This window comes from Hippopotamus amphibius, chromosome 8 (genome assembly GCF_030028045.1).
Source record: "Hippopotamus amphibius kiboko isolate mHipAmp2 chromosome 8, mHipAmp2.hap2, whole genome shotgun sequence".
Taxonomy (NCBI): Eukaryota; Metazoa; Chordata; class Mammalia; order Artiodactyla; family Hippopotamidae; genus Hippopotamus; species Hippopotamus amphibius.
Window position 1 is genome coordinate 67,316,260 of NC_080193.1, and position 17,426 is coordinate 67,333,685.

The following is a 17,426-nucleotide window of genomic DNA, read 5'->3' on the forward strand; positions in this document are numbered from 1 at the left end:
GCGCATTCTTACTGCTAAAGAACAGCAGGAGATCTGTGTACATTCCATACTTGTTGAAAGTCACGATGAGTGAGACTATCAGAAGCAAAACATGATGTTACCCCCTCCTACAAGAAGCCTTCAATGACTTCCCATATTTGCTTTATTATTTTTAGCTACCATCTCTCAAGCATTTATATTGTTGGCAACTATGAAATTCTTATATACTTTATCTCACTTAGTTTAATCTTCAAAACAGCTTTATGAGATAAGCACAAATATTTCCTAACTAGCGTCCTAGGGAGTGTAATCAGGGCTAGACCATGCACCTGGTTAAGTTACCAGGCTCAGATTCAATCTCAGGCTCCGAAGCCTGCACTTTTAGCCACTCAGTTACAGGAACTTCCTACAAAAGGCACCATGTTCCACTCATGTTTATCATGTTCTGCTTTGTATACTTTTTCAAAGTGTTTAAAATGCTATCGTGAAAGATATTTCTGATGTGGAATTAAACTTAAAAATCTCTGTTGGAGCCCCATCTTTGCTGCTCGCTAGATACAAACTTAGAGAAATGCCCATAAACCCTCAGAGTGGCCATTCTTTCCTCTGTAAACATAATGTCCTCATTAGGTAGTTGGGGCCAACACATTGGTGCTCAATGAGCCTGCATGACAGGGATGGGTTGTAGACTTTTTCTATTCTCCACATTACCTACTATAACATAGAGTAACAGAAGATGCTTTAAAAAAACTTTTGAATTGAATTGAATGCTTAACACTTGGAAATAGATACCGTTTCTAAACTTAAGCTGTGTTCTCATTGTTAAATACCTTTTCAGTCTGTTCTGGACTGAGTATATTCGATGTTCTCCATATCCGTAGTCATTTATTTATTTGTTTTAAAAAAAAAGTTTAACTTTGATTTTTAATAGTTTCCACTCTTTATTAGAAGTTAACTAGCTTTCTCTGGTATGGTAGCAAAATATGGATCACACTGCACGATCCACTTTCTTTTCATCTGTACCAGCGGCCTGTGTCTAGCCCTGCTTTGTGATAGTTGAGCGTCAAGAGCGGAAGACGTCCAGACACCGCAGCCAATACTCTGCCGAGGGATCTTGTGAACTGATTAACATACTGGGCTCTGATTTTTCTCATTTGTAAAATGAGGCTTGCTAACAGAAACGTCTAGGCTTCCTCTTAGTTTCTACATCCTATGATATCTATTTCTTCACCTAGGACCGTGGTGGCATGGTCAAGGAATAAGACAAAGTGCTTATACCATCGGCTAGTAGCCTGTATAAGCAGCTGGTGACAACGCTACCTCGTGTACTTTGGAGCTTCAGACCCCCCAGAGCTCTCTGTCCCAGACCATAAAGTTGAGATGAGCTTTAATGTTCTCCTTCCCAAGATAAGTGGTCTAGGATAAATGGAAAACCAAAGTTCTGTTGCCTTTCCTTTAGTTCTGGTTGGATAGTTTATACCTCCTTAATGTGTTACTTTTTCAACTTAAAAAAAAAGTCGGAAAAATAAAATGTCTATCTCCTCAACCAAACAGGCTTGCTTTCTTGGCCCCTAATATGGTGATTTTCCCCCCATTTGCATGAGTTGAGGCTGATCTTGAACACAGGACATACCTCAACTTCTAAACAAATCACTCAGGCTGGTCATTTTTATTTTAACTGATTGGCTCTGACTGGGCACATTACACACAGCATTTCCTGTCTTCTTTGCATTCTCTTTCCTCTGCAGCATGCTTTGTACTTGTCTGTCACCTTCACTAAATCCCATGCTTCTTGAGGACAGGGCTCTCTACTTCCACCCATGTGTGACCCTAGCGTGGGATTCACCTTTGACTAAAGTTAAACAGAAAGGAGCATCTCCAGATGCTGGCCAGGAGTCCCCTTAGTGCATAGGTAGGTCCCCAGAGTTCGCAGGAGCCTTCCTGATCTTGGTCTTGCAGACTATAGTGTGCTCTTCTGGATGATCTCAGGGATCCTGAGAACCTCTCTTGGCTTCCTCAGAGGTCTGCTAAGTGCCTGCTCTTGGCTGGAAATTCAAGAATCTCCAACTGTGTACTAGTAAAAAAAAAAAAAAAAAATATATATATATATATATATATATATATATAGAGAGAGAGAGAGAGAGAGAGAGAGAGAACATGTGAGAGAGAACCTGGCACAGAACTCCTCAAATCCTAGTAATTTCTTAACTGATAAGAACACTAGGAACATCTTTTGTTCTAATAGTTGATCTTTGACCTAGTTCCGGACACAGACCTCCTAAATCTCAGTGATAGGAGTATCTTTTGTTCTAATGAGGTGACTCTTGGTCAGCTCCTGGATGGCTTCAAGATGGGAGCTGGTCACCAGAAAGAAAAAGCTATGATTAGAAGCTTGGAACTTTCCACCCCATCCCCAGCCTCCCGGAAAGGGAAGGGGGCTGGAGACTGAGTTAATGATTGATCATGCCTATGTATTGAAGCCTCCATAAAGTCCCCAACGTACAGAATCTGAAGAGCCTCCAGGTTGGTGAACACGTGAAGGTGCGGGGAGAGTGGCACACGGAGATGACAGCTCCATGCCCCTCGCTGTGTACCTTATCTCTCCATCTGGTTGTTCGTCTGTATCTTTTATTACATTCTTTATAATTAACTGGTAAAAGTAAGTGTTTCCCTGATTTCTATGAGCCATTCTAGCAAATGATTAAATCCATGGAAATGGTCATGGGACATCTAATTTTCAGCCAGTAGGTCAGAAGTGCGCCTGACAACCTGGGACTTGCCTGTTATCTGAATGGGTGCCGTCTTGTAGGACTGAGCCCTTAGCTTATGGAATCTGACACTAACTCCAGGTAGACAGGGTCAGAATTGAATTGAAGTATAGGACACTCAGCCGGTGTCTCTGAGAACTGCTTGGTGTGGAGGGAAAAAAAATAACAAAAATCCCCATACATCTGGTGTCAGAATTATTTTGTGTGTGAGTAAAGGAAAACAGAAGTATTTTTCTCAGACACCAATTATCTCCCTTGTTCCAGTTCTTAGTCCAAAGACTGTGTATATAAAAGATGCTCAATACAATACTGATGAAGTGAAGAAACCAATCAGTCTCTCCCCAGTTGTAATCCTTCTCCTCTTGCTTACTCCATAGAAGATCCTGGCATTTTCACAAACTTCTCTCTTGCTCTGCCTTTGAGAACCACCCCACGTCTGGAGAAGGTGGAAGTGGTGCAGGGGGACAGTGTCCTGCCAATATATCTGTCCACCAGCATCACTATCTTGTTCTCTTGCCTTCTGAATTTCTGTAATCATCTTACCTTGGCCTCTAAGACCAGTTTTCATTCTCCTGCCTGGACAGCCCTGGGTTCTCAGATTGCTGACTGGTTCCTGGGGGCAAGGCCTTAACCATAGGGTCTCTTATGTGGCCAAGGCAAGAGAGCACAAACTCACAACCCGCACTTCCAATCTGGCCCAGAGAGAAGTTTTTGGTTCTACTTGACAGTTTTTGTTTGTTTGTTTTTTCCTTATAAATTTAAATTGAGTTGCAACATTTAAAATTTTTCATGTAAAAAATTTTTTTATGTCTTAAAAAATAAATTAGAGAATTTGACAACACCTGGTCATATTGTCCTTTAATGACTCTTACAAAACTGACTCAAGCCAGTCTAGTCAGATATAACTGTTGGGTTCTTCTGATAGGTAGACAGAAACTGTTAAAAACTTTCAGGAAGGTGGGAGTTAGCTACTCTTCCCAACTTCTCAGTAAATCTCAAACCAATATCTACCACCACTTTAGCATTTAGTGAATAAACATCTACTGGCAAGTTGTCTGTTCTGTGAGGTTGATGAAGCTCCACCAAGCTCTTGATCATTCTAGATGTTTTGACAAAAGGTTCACTTCCAGAAGATGCAACACGATTCTAGAGTCAGGATTCTAGTACTCCCAGTGTCAGCATCAGTAGACTTCAATGCTCTGACCCAATGGCGGGATGCAGGGATCAAGATTTGGGTAGCATCCTTACAGATGTCACTAGAATCTTATAAAGAGTTCATACACGTTTGGGGAGTGTCTCTAAAATATACTCTACTTCTACCAATAAAAGCCCATTTCTGAAGTCTATTATTACAAGTCACTGATTGAAAAAAGCTAATTAACAAGTCACTGATTAAAAAAGCTCTGAGGGACTTCCCTGGTGGTCCAGTGGTTAAGAATCTGCCTTCCAATACAAGGGACGCAGGTTTGATCCCTGGTCAGGGAACTAAGATCCCACATGCCACAGGGCAACTAGAGAGCCCACACGCCTCAATTTGGGAGAAGCCCACGCTCTGCAATGAAAAGATCCTGCGTGTTGCAACGAAGGTCCCACCTACTGCAGCTGAGACCCAATGCAGCCAAATAAATAAATATTAAAAAAAAAAAAGCTCTGACATTCTAGATGTTTATTAACTAAACTTCTGATGTTGGTCTGATGGAAGTACTTAACAGTAGTCACTTCTGGAGCGAGACCTTTTTGGTATAATATTGGCTGATTTCCCTGCAGTATGAATTACTTACCGTTCATAATGCCTGCTACATCTGGTCTGGAATTTGACATTACCACACACAACTTATCACATTGTCTAGACTAGCAGTTCTTTACCCTGTCTGCACATTAGAATCACCTTGAGAGCTTTAAGAAAATTCCAGTGCCAAACACTGCCCCTGAGATTGTGATTTAACGGCCAGGTAAGGCCCAGACATCAGTATATTTTTAAAGGTCCTCGGGTGATTTTAAAGACCAGGGTCGGCAATCAGCTTCTGCTAAAGTGTTTTAAAATGCAGTACTGTCATGGTAACAATAATTAGCTGCAGCCAAGTGGAGGCTGCTCTGTTCAGTGGGGATGGCGTTCTCCAGTGGCCTTGTAGGCACTTATCTGAGTGACCCTTGTCACTTGACTGGTCCTCTGGCAGCCCTGGAACTCAGAGTAAGTCTACTTCTAGCCTCTAAAATATGTCTAGGCTTTCCTGTGTCCAATCCCTGAATAATCAGTCCAGCATTTATTTGCTACCTAGTCCTTGGCATGATACAAAGCACACAGAGAGAAGCAAAAATTGAGAAAATTACCCTTCCATGCAAAAGAGCAGATTTTTTACTTAAAGGAATTTGCTTAAAAGATTCCATGCCTGAAAAAGTTTTGAAAGATGCTGGAACAGCTCTAAAGAAGATTTTTACTTTTTCTAAGTCCTTACAGCTTCTCCTGAGGAAGCTGTCCCCAGGTAAATGGCAGAGACACAACACGGATGCTTATTTAAGCTGTTATTAACTAAGGAGCAGGGCGATATAGCCAACATATCCCACCATTGACTTGAGCATGGTTTTATACAAGAAAAGTTTCATTAGAAAAGAGTACTTACTGCTTATTTATTTTATTTACTTATTCCTGCAAATTACTTACCATATTTATCTCTTTCCACCCAATTTGAGCAAAAGGCAACAAAAATAACTTTCTCCATATTAATGATTTTTTGACCATTTATACTACTACGTGCAAATTCTGACTACTCTAAATATTTGTTTATTTTATTTTTCCCCCTTCTTGGTTGTCCTAAGCTACTTTCACATTTTTCTCCCCTTCTGTTTGACTTTGTATCAGTTGTTAGGTAGAATAATGGTTCTCTAACTTCCTAATTAAGGATGAGGGTTAGAGAAATATTCAGAATTCCTTGGATAAAGGCTGGTCTAGGTTAGCCAGGTATGCATACTAGGACAAAATTCCTAGGAGATTCTGATATGCAGCATCAATCTCTTCCTCTCATCCACCTTCCCCCACCTAATCACCTCAATCCCATCTCCCACCCCCGGCACACACACAAAAATTGAAAGGCACTGACCACAAACTGAGGGCTTTACCTGTCAAACACCGTAGCAATTTCTGTGCTGCTGCTCAGACCTTTTCATGTTATAGTCCAGTCTTCATGCCATCTGCTCATAAGCAGAATTTCAGCTGTGTCTCCATCTCCCTCTTCCAGTCCTGTTTCTCAGCTTTGATTGCACATTGAATCACCTTAGCAGCTTTTAAAAATGCCCAGTGCCTGAGGTGCACCTCAGACCAATTAAATCAGAATCTCTGGAGGTGGGACCTAATCATTTTTAAAGCACCCCTGATGATTCCAACGGCTCAGAAACACTGCTCCAAATTTATGAACATCGTCAAATTCCTATGAGAAGTTCAAAATCCAGTGGTTTTTAGACTATTGTGTGAAAGATTCTCCCTAGGATAGGGTGGCCAGATAAGCAAATAAAAATGCAAATTCTGTTAAATGTGAATCTCAGATATACCAAGTATAATTTTTTAGCCTAAATGTGTCCCATCCGAAGTATCTGAAATTCAAACTTAACCAGGAGTCCCGGATTTTATCTGGTAACTTCACCCTGGGAATTACGACAGTGCAGATTTCTGGGCTCTACTCTAATCCAGTAGATCGGGAGTGCAGCAAGTGGATTATATTTTTTACAAATACATCAGATGGTTTGTTGCAGGTGATGGGCCACATTTTTAGGTGAGAGGTGCTCAGGAGCGGGGAAAGGCCAAAGAACCCAAACAGGTGCTCAGCAGAGCATTCCAAACAAGGAGGACTATATAATGTTATTTTACCTGGAATAATTTTGGAATATCCTCCTTTGAAGGCCTTAAATAAAAATAGATAAGACTTATTGATTAATAACTAGGGCCCAGATTTTGCTAAGTGTTGTGCATTGTTCTTCTGTTATCCCAACAACTCAATGAGTTGGTTATTATGTTACAGCTGAGGAATTTAAGGTTCGAAAGAATGTAAGATGTCCAAAGCCACACAGCTAGTGACCAGCAAAACCACAGCCACGGGGCCATGTTGTTAACTTCTGTATGTTACTACCCTTGAAATGTCTGGCCGAATAAGCCTGAATTTTATCATCAGGATGCCAAGAGATGTTTTTCATTTATCCATTTATTCATTCAACAAGCATTTATTGAACTGTAAGTATAAATCAGGGACTCATGTCAGCTCTGGAGATAAAATTGGCAACAAGATAGCTGAGTCCCTGCCTTCACAAGCATATGTTAGAATGAGAAGGAAAAAAAGTAAAGTGAATACAGTAATTTCAAAATGTGATTAGTGCTATGAAAGAAAATAAAACGGGCTGAGACAGAAAGCGATAGAAGAACCTAACTGGGTGGTCTAAGATGGCATTTCAGTCAAGATTTAAAGGATAAAAGGGCTGAGGCCATGCACAGAAAATAAAAGGAAAATCTTTCCAGGAAGAGACAGGGATACATGCAAAGACCCTGATGTAGGATAGAGTTGTCAAAGAAATTGACTCTTGCCTTTGGCCACACCGGGAAGCGGGTATGGAAGGTGGTTGGCCTAGTACGGTGCTCTGGGAGGCTGGCAGTACTTCTCTGGTTTGCATTCTGTGTGTTATGTCTCATTTGCTTCTTCGAGTGATTGGAATATTAAAACAGAAACTTGCCATCTGGGCCATGACCACTGTGTTGTCATCTAGAGACTCATCTTCTTGATAAGCTCACTCAGGCGTTGCATGTGAACAAGGTAGAGCTTGGTCAGCACTCAAAAGGAAAATCAGATACAATTTGAAAAGTAAAAAACAGAGCTGAGCCATCAGTTAAGAGAACACAGGCATGAAAATCTAAAGTTATGTGAGGAGCTAGAAATATTTATTTCTAAGGTACATTTAATAATTCAGCATGCTATTGATTTATCATATTTTTATAGTATTATGTTGCCCCTCAAAGAATCTTTAGAAATAATAAGCATGACTTTGGTGTGTAATAACTTACTCTATGACATTAAAAATCCAAAATACATATTTTTTTTTTCAGAATAACTAGTCTGCTGATGAATATTAGATAATGCTCACAGCTAATTTGCTTAGTCTTGTAGGCCTAACACTTTGTATCCAGTTTCACTTAAGCAGTGTCCATTGGGAACACGGAGCTGTAGCACCAAAGGGCATGGGATTCAGATGCATGTAGGGTAAGTGTCATTTGCCTGGTCTCTGACACTCACTTAGCAACAATCAATGAGGCACTGATAGCGTTATTGATCATGGCGATGGCACTGTGGATTTTAGGAGTCATCTTAAGTCCCGCAGGCCTTTGAACAAGGGACACTATTTCACAAAAGGTAATGATTGTCAAGATGTGCTGACGTTGACCCTTCACCCTCTTGTGGAAAAAGAAGCACATGGTTTGGAATTAGAATTAGCCTGAGACGGAACCTTAGACTTAGTACCTTTTATATTTTCTCACATTTAAAGAAAACATAGGTCTGCTTGGCCTGACTCCTCACCACACCCACCCTCATGGGATTCCACAGGGCGCACAGGTTCTACCCTATAAACTCCAGGAAATGCCATTCCCAGGAACTCTGTACTGTGACAGCCCTGCCTTTGAAGAGAGAAGTCATTACAGTGCAATCATTACGTTGAACAAGCACAACTTGACTTAGAATCAGAACTCAGCCATTCTATCACTGTGGCTTTAAATTTTGTGACATTTTATTGTCCCTGGATGAAAACTCAGGCAGACCCATGACTTTTTTCCTGGCTTTTAACTAAATCACAATTGTATGGCCTCCTTAAATCCTAAGTGAGTTCTTAAATCAGAAATTAGCATCTAGACCAGTATATTCAGAAACTGGCCAGAAACGGATTCAATATCAGATCTTTTTCCCACCTCCAGCTCAGATCAGTTTTAGGCTAAAAGTCTGAGAAGAGAAAAAGGACCAGAATTGGCCCTTTATCTATTTTTCTACCAGCTTCACTCCCCTTCCACCTCCTTCTCACCGTACCCCATTGTTTACATTTGTTTCTGACCCCTCCAATGAGAGAGAGAGGGGTAGTATAGGGGTCAGAAAATTCCTATTTGACCAGGTGATTTTGCAGGCTGACTTTGCAGGCTGACTTCACGTCCTCTGGGATGGCATGTGCTTAAAGTAGACTTTGCCGAGCACCTATGTGTGTTCTTTGGCCTTCCCCATGCCTGAGCACCTCTTACCTAGGCTAAGCCTTGGATAGTACCTCCTGGAATTCTGTCCAGCTGCGGCCTGGTTTTTGAAGAGAGGAGTTATTACAGTGCAATCAGTATAGTGAATAAACAAATTTTGAGTCAGAATCAGAACTTAGGTCTTTCTTATTTGTCTTCCAATTTTCATGAGAGGGGAATGATCATTTTCTTCATCTAGTTTCTCTCAACCTGCCCTCAGCTTTTGCTTTGCTGAGGGTCCTCCTCACTTAGATTCGGCTTTGAGGGGTGTTCCTGCCAATTCCAAGCTGGTTCCTTCTCGCATGCGATCCACACCCGAGTCCCAGGCAGACAGGCTGGGTGAGCAGCAGGTAGCTCTGTTCATCCTGCTGCTTTAGCAAGCTCGAGACATCACACCGCATCCCCTGGACTACACTGAACACCCATCAACTATGTAAAGTTCCACTTGAAACCTCTCAGTAGGACTGGAGTCACTGCAGCAGACTCTCTTCTCCTCCCCGGGACAGGCGTATGAGGGCAACAGTTCTCTCTGCAGCAGCACTGCCAATAGACATGCGATGTGAACCACACCCATCATTTTCATTTTCTAGTAGCCACACTGAAAAGAAACATAGAAGTAATGGTAATAGTATATTTTATTTAGCTCCATATGTCCCATACAGTATTATTTCAACATGAAACCAACATATGTTACTAATGGGCCAATTTATCATTGCTTTTCCCCACACCTAGTCTTTGAAATCTAATGTGTATTTTACAATTAAAGCGCATCCCAGTTGGAACTAGCTACATGTGGCTAATGACTACCATATTGGACAGTGAAGATCTATTTTAAAATGTTTTCTACTTTCTCCATTTTTTTAATGCAGCTTCATTAAAGTGTAATTTATGTACCATCAAACTCTCCCATTTTAAGTGTACAGTTCAATGATTTTTAGTAAATTTACAGAATTGTGCAACCATTGCCTCAATCCAATTTTAGAACTCTTAAGATCTCTTGTTTCATTATACACAAATTGAAAATAATCTGCCTAGGTACGTCCTTTGCTAATTAATTGTTGGCAACAGCCATGTATTTGAAATCATGTGCAAATACACCTTGTTTTCCAGTAGTTTTGAAGTGTATGTCTTCTTTTTCATTCTAAAGAATCACAGGAGAGTATTTTTAAAGAGTGCTTAATTTTTCCAAAGAGGTATTTGTCCTGAGAATCAATCTCTATACTATAATAAAATGTTAAAATGGGGCATTTTTATCACTCTAAAAAGATCCTTTTCAATCAGTCCCTGTTCCTACACTGAGGTCCAGGCAGTCCCTAAGCTACTTTTCATCCCTGTAGATTTGCCTTTTCTGGAGAGTTTGTATCAATGGAATCATACAATACTTGGTCTTTTGTTTCTTTCAATTAGAGTAATATTTTTGAAGTTAATTCATGTTAGTGCATTTTGTTTCTTTTATTCCCAAATAGTGTTCCATTATATGGATATGCTACTGTGTGTTTGTTCATTCCCAGGTTGATGGATGTTTTGGTTGCTTCCAGTTTTGGGCTATGACGAGCAATGTTGCTATCAACATTTGTGTTCCAGTCTTTGTGTGGACATATACTTTAACTTTTCTTGGTAGATTCCTAAGAGTGGAATTGCTGGAACATGTGGTAAATTTATATTTAACTTATGAAGAAACTGCCAAATTATTTTTTAAAGCGGTCACAACATCTCTCTACTTTCTGATTCTTTTTTTATATATTCTTGATCCTATAAGAATCTAAGAGCCAGGGAACTTGTCCTTCACAATGTCCTTCAAAAATTCTGCATATAGGGTTCTGCATAGTTGGTATCTGACAGTTATCACATGGTCATGTCTGTAGATATTAAGTCAAGAAGAGCCCGATTTTAACATCTTATTATAATACAGAGATTAATTCTCAGCACAAGTACCTCTTAGGAAAAGTTAAGCACTCCTTAAAAATGCTCTCCTATGATTCTTCAGAATGAACAAGAAGACATACACTTAGAAGCTACTGGAAAACAGGATGTATTTGCACAGCATTTCTAATATGTGGCTATTACCAACAATTAATTAGTAAAAGATGTACCTAGGCAGGGAATTTTCAATTTGTGTATAATAAACAAGAGATCCTAAAAACTCTCCTGGTATCCTGGGAGGGACAGCCTTCCTGATTAAGTATTACTAATGGGCAGCCTGACTTTGAAAGACACTCATGTGTGCATCTATGAGGGCTAAGTTATAAATTAAAAGCCCCTGGATGGAGGGAGAATGGAGAGAAACACTGGATACAGTCTCCATGTGGATTAGAGGAAACTATTCTGTTGTTTCTTGCTTTTCTCAGCTTAATAATCCTGTTGGGGTTTCTGAAAAAGGTTGAAGCCAATGTCTTATGACTCCAGTGATTTTTCTTGGTATTCACTGGAGGGGAATAGGAAAGACAATGTGTAGATTTAATCAGCATTTGATTTTCCTCAATCCCTTTGCATGTAGAGAGGAGCAGCTGGTAGTAGGTAATCTTGCCCTTGGGAATTATCAAGTAAAAGAAAAAGACATGCAGCAGCTTTTACAAAGGCAGCTTTTATGAGACTGAGCTAAAGAATCACCAGGGAAGCAGCTGGGTTCACCATTTTCATCCAAGTAATTACTGGAAGAGATAGATGGTTTTCAAGGTCAGTGGTAGAAAGAGGAACTAATGGCCAGCCTTTCCTTTGGGAGAATGTTCACAGGAGAGAGGATGGATGAAGATGTCAGTTTCCTTGCTTGCTTGAAAACAGCCAGGGAACTGTTCAGAATCAGGTGGGAAAGGCCAGAGTTCAAATCCTGCTTCTATCAGCTCTTAGTTGTGTAACTTTGGGCACACGTCTTAACTTCTCTAAGCCATAGTTTCTTCATTTGCAACATGGAGACAATAATACCCATCTTGCAGGTGAGCATTAAATGAGACAATTAGGTAGGACTTTTTTCCGTCTCCTCTCTAGAAACTAATTCAACTTTTTTTTTCTTTTTTTTGCATCTGCTAATCTCAAACTCCCAATCCATCCCTCCATGACTCCTCCTCTCCCTTGACAACCACAGGTCTGCTCTCTATATTGGTGAGTCTGTTTCTGTTTTGTAAATAAATTCATTTGTGTCACATTTTAGATTCCACATATAAGTGATATCAAATGGCATTTGTCTTTCTCTTTCTGACTTACTTCACCTAATATGATAATCTCTAGGTCCACCTAATTCAACTAATTTATCTAGAAGTTTCCATCAAAGACAATCAACATCTAGGTGTCCTTCTCTTTTGAAATTCTTCCCATTAAAGACATTTTAGAAAATGACATTTTCTGGTTATCACAGCCACTGTAACATATCAGACCTTTTAAAGCACATCACCTTCAAAAACTGAATCAAGGAATTCCCCAGCAGTCCAGTGGTTAGGGCTCTGTGCTCTCACCGCCAAGGGCCCGGGTTCAATCCCTGGTCAAGAAATTAAAATCCCACAAGCCATGTGGAAAAAAGAATCAAAATAAATTAATCTCTTCTTGGAAACAAAATTCACTGAATACTTATTTATTTCATTGCTACTCCTGTGATCAAAACCAATTCGTAATACAATTCCCTCTGTATCAATTTCTTTCTTTTAACAACCTGTCTTACATAAATATTAAAATCATATACTTCAATTAAAAAAAAGAGATAACAGAAGGGTGATCAGGAGACTTAGGGCAACCTTTCCAATAAAAAGTCAAGATGCCTTGCCTTCTGTAACTATCAAATAAATAAATATTTTAAAAGTGAAGTTTTAAAATGTGTACAAATTATGTTCATCATAGTGTCATTTGCATTTTTAAATGGAAACAACTTCTATGTTTAAAATGTAAAATAGGAGGTAATGAAATAAACTGCAATACTTTTATAAGATGGGGTATTATACAGACAAAACTACTTGGAAGTCTTTTTTTTTTTAATTTATTAATTTTTTGGGGGGTACACCAAGTTCAATCATCTGTTTTTATACACATATCCCCGTGTTCCCTCCCTCCCTCCCTCAACTCCCCCCCACCCTCCCTCGAGTCCCCCCCACCCTCCCCGCCCCAGTCCTCTAAGGCATCTTCCATCCTCGAGTTGGACTCCCTTTGTTATACAACAACTTCCCACTGGCTATCTATTTTACAGTTGGTAGTATATATATGTCTGTGCTACTCTCTCGCTTCGTCTCAGCTTCCCCTTCATCCCCCGTCCCCCCAAAACCTTGAGTTCTCCAGTCCATTCTCTGCATCTGCGTCCTTGTTCTTGTCACTGAGTTCATCAGTACCATTTTTAGATTCCGTATATGTGAGTTAGCATACAATATTTGTCTTTCTCTTTCTGACTTATTTCACTCTGTATGACAGACTCTAGGTCTATCCACCTCATTACATATAGCTCCATCTCATCCCTTTTTATAGCTGAGTAATATTCCATTGTATATATACGCCACATCTTTTTTATCCATTCATTTGTGGATGGGCATCTAGGTTGCTTCCATGTCCTGGCTATTGTAAATAGTGCTGCAATAAACATTATGGTACAAGTTTCTTTTGGGATTATGGTTTTCTTTGGGTATATGCCCAGGAGTGGGATTACTGGATCATATGGTAGTTCTATTTGTAGTTTTTTAAGGAACCTCCAAATTGTTTTCCATAGTGGCTGTGGAAGCCTTTTTAATGACGTTGGAAATGCTGAAGAAAGATAGCAGGTAGTAATGGTGGGATTGATACATATATTCTTGACTTGTTAAAAAAAATTGTACATAGAGAAAGACTGGAAAAGGTAAATCAATATATTCATATCAAACACAATAACAAACAATAAACCATCACCACTTAGGAACATCTCTACTTAGCTTTCAGCCTGGCATTATGGCTTGGACTTGTTCCAGAGAGAGCTGGTCTTTGCTGTGGCTGAACTAGGGCCTCTTGGTTCCCTGGGCCTCTAGAAAAGGCAGGCCTAATGTCATGTGGAGGTGGAGCTTGGGACAGTTTTATATGCCCACCCTTGAGTGCTGTCCACAGCAATGCTGAGCCAAAGCTGGTGGCTGTTACAGACCACATTGAAAACCAACTGCCCCATGTAAGTTTATTACCTGGAAGTCAAGGAATTGGATTCTTAGAATCAGGAAGAGCTTTTTGTGTGTTTGAGGGGAAAATACACACCCACACACCCACACATACACATTAGTTTCCTTGAAAGTCATAGTAATCAGTGTTTCAGAGTGTGTTCCAAACTCAAAAATATCAGAATCCCCTGGAAACTTGGATAAAATGCAGATTCTTATTAGGCCATTCTGGTATGGCCAAATAATAATAATCTGAATTTTAAACAACCTTTCAAATGAGCCATTCAAACTAAAGCTGGAGAAACTGTTTTCAGAGTGTCCAGAAGTTCCTACGAGTGATAAAAAGAAGTTATGTTCCCTCCATTCTCTGCACACATTTTCATTTTCCCCATATTTATTTGGGCACATTCTATGCTGACAGTTAAAAGTCATTAAAGAAGCCCCAAATAGCTGAGTTGAATTTTTCTGTGAACAGAGGAACTAATCACACGCATCGGTCCTTACAGCAATTTTGTTATCAGTGGGAGAAGAAAGAGATCTTCAGGAAGCCCTGCATTTGTGTCACTTGCTCCATTTTACATCAAAAATGTCTATTACTTCAGTTTCAGCCTTCTGGCCTCTAGTTTTAAAAATTCTGTTCTTTTAAATATCAGCAGTAACAAATGTTATATTGACAGAGAGTTTTGGGAGAAGGTTCAACTCAGTATTGTTTTCCTTTCTTACAATGCTCTTTATTCTGGTTTCCTTCCTTTATTTTCTTGTCAAAAATTTTTATCTTATTTTCCACTTATTAAAGAATAACCAATATACTTCCTAACTTTTTCCTTTTTTGGCTTAAAATAAAATTGATTTCATTATACATACAAATAATGCTCAATATTAGGGCCTCAAGACCATTTGGTCTTGCTCTCCCTCTTGGGACAAGGCTGATCCCCCCTAAGGGCTTATAAATGGGCCCGGCTGCAGTTTGCAGGTGCAGTCATTTTGCTGGAGCCCCAGTCAAGATTTACATATGCAAATGTTGTGTGGATATGCCCAAACTGAGTAATTGTGCATGCAAATAGGTGATTAAATAGACAATTACTAAATCTGCATGAACAAATGGAAGCTGTGCATATTCAAAAAGCAGGGGGCACCTGAACATTATGCAAACAGGCCGCTTTCCTCAAAGCCTGTGAAAACTTGGCCCCTGGGGCCTTAGAGTTGCATAAATCCCAGAGCAAGCCAGGGTCTCAAGTTGCACAAGTGGAATTTACTCTTTGACCTCAGCTGCCACGGTAATGATCAGAACATTGACAAGGTCATCTTCAGGAAGTACCGAGGCAAAGTGTTTGATTTCTGCCATTTCTTTCTGTGTACTAGATTTAAAGCAGAAATTTAAACTCAGTATTCTTTTATGATTGCTGGTAAGAAATGAGTTTTGGATAGTGCAGTATGGTCACTCTTTCAATCCAAACCTCCAAAGCAGGTACCGAGACTCAATCCAAGTTAAGCCACCATACCACCATGAATGCAACTTGGTAATGCTCTTTCCCACAACTGCACTGCCACAATTGAGAGTGGGGCTTGTTTGATCTTAGGTAGCAGTTTTTAGTTTGTCTTTGCAGGCTGAAGAAAACCCCCATTGGTTTTAATTGTTCATTTCTTCACAATTTAAGCTCTCGGGGCTCTACCTCCCACATAACAGTGATGGATGGTGTTGTCAGTGGACTACATCAATGAGAAATGATTTCACATAACTGGGGGGCTTTTCTGACAAAAGATTAGTGGTGATGCCTAGACTAGACCACTAGGAGCCTAGTTAGCCTAGAGAGTTTGAGGTAGCAAAAGAGTGCTGACTGCTGAAATTCTCATAATTTTTATCAAGATATTTCACCTCTAGGATCTTCTACGAGGATGTTTTTCCATATTCAATTTTATACGAACTGCTTAGAGTCTTTTACTTTACAAAGGAAGGGATATTAGTAGAGCCCATAAAATCAATTACTCAATTCAATCAATTAACCAGTTAAGTGAAATAATTTCTTAGCGCCTGTCAGGAGGAGGTTTCAAAACATTTGCACTGGGGGTCAGAAGTAAATGGAATTAGCCCTGTTCCACAGAGGAAGTAGCCAAGCCCCGTGCAGAATAGCAGGGAGCCCCACAAGGCACGCAGATGTGCAGAAGCAGCTGGCACAGGAGATGCTCAGACGCCAGCCTCCGTGAGGGGCTTCCGCAGCACCGCCTTCCACACAGGTCGTTAGACACTAATCCCAGATGCCTGCAGAACTGCGTCTCACACACACATAGTCCATTTGTCCAGGAACGCATTTAGTTGAGAAAGCTACTTCACCAGTTTGGTCTCAGGAGCCAGAGAAAGCTGATAGTTTTATCAAGTATAAATGGAATTGTCAATGCTTCACTTTTCACAAGTATCTAAATAGGTTTTTCACCAGTTAATCAAAAACCAATGACACAAATACTGCAAAGCTGTATATGTGTATATATGTGTACACACATATATATGTGTGTGTAAAATATGTGTGTGCTTGTACATACATATGTGTGTGTATTTTCATAATAATACTAAGCTGGTATTTATCTCTTTCACTCTAGTGACATTTTCTCTGATGCTAAAAAAGCTATAGGGAGTAAAAATTGTTGATGCCTTAGTAGGAATCAAGGCAGTGCCACCAGTAGTCACTCTACACTTCAGTGTCAGGCACTCACAGAGAAAAAAACAAAACCAAACCAAAAATAGTTTCGCTTAAGAATGTCCTTGAGGAAAAATAAAATGTATGTTCATTTCATTAAATCTCTACCTTTGAGTGCACGTCTTTTTAATAGTCTATGTGATGAAATTACAAGTACACATGAGGCACTTCTAAGCTGCCTACAAATGTATGTTGGTGGCCCTGAGGAAAAGCATTGGTGTGTTTGCTTTAGTTGCAAGCTGAACTAGATACTTTTTCCATGAAACACACTTTAACTTGAAAGAATGACTAACAGACAAACTCTGGTTGTTCAGAAATAGATATTTAGTAGACATTTTTTGAAAGTAAAGTGAGACTGTCACTTCAAGGAAAATAGCTGATAATATTTGTTGCCAATAATAAAATTAAAGCTTTCAAGCAAAAATTAGAATTTTGAAATCTTGTAATACCCCACCCTGAGTTTAACAGCGTCCCCATATTCAGAGATTTTTTTCTGATGAAATCCATGATAATACAATAGAATATAATTTTTTAAGATTGTAAAATGAAGTGTATCAATTTGAAAAACAACACTAGTGAGCCAATATTTTCCAAAGGAGCAATGCATGATGTTACAAAGTTATTCATGGGTAAAAGATCCATC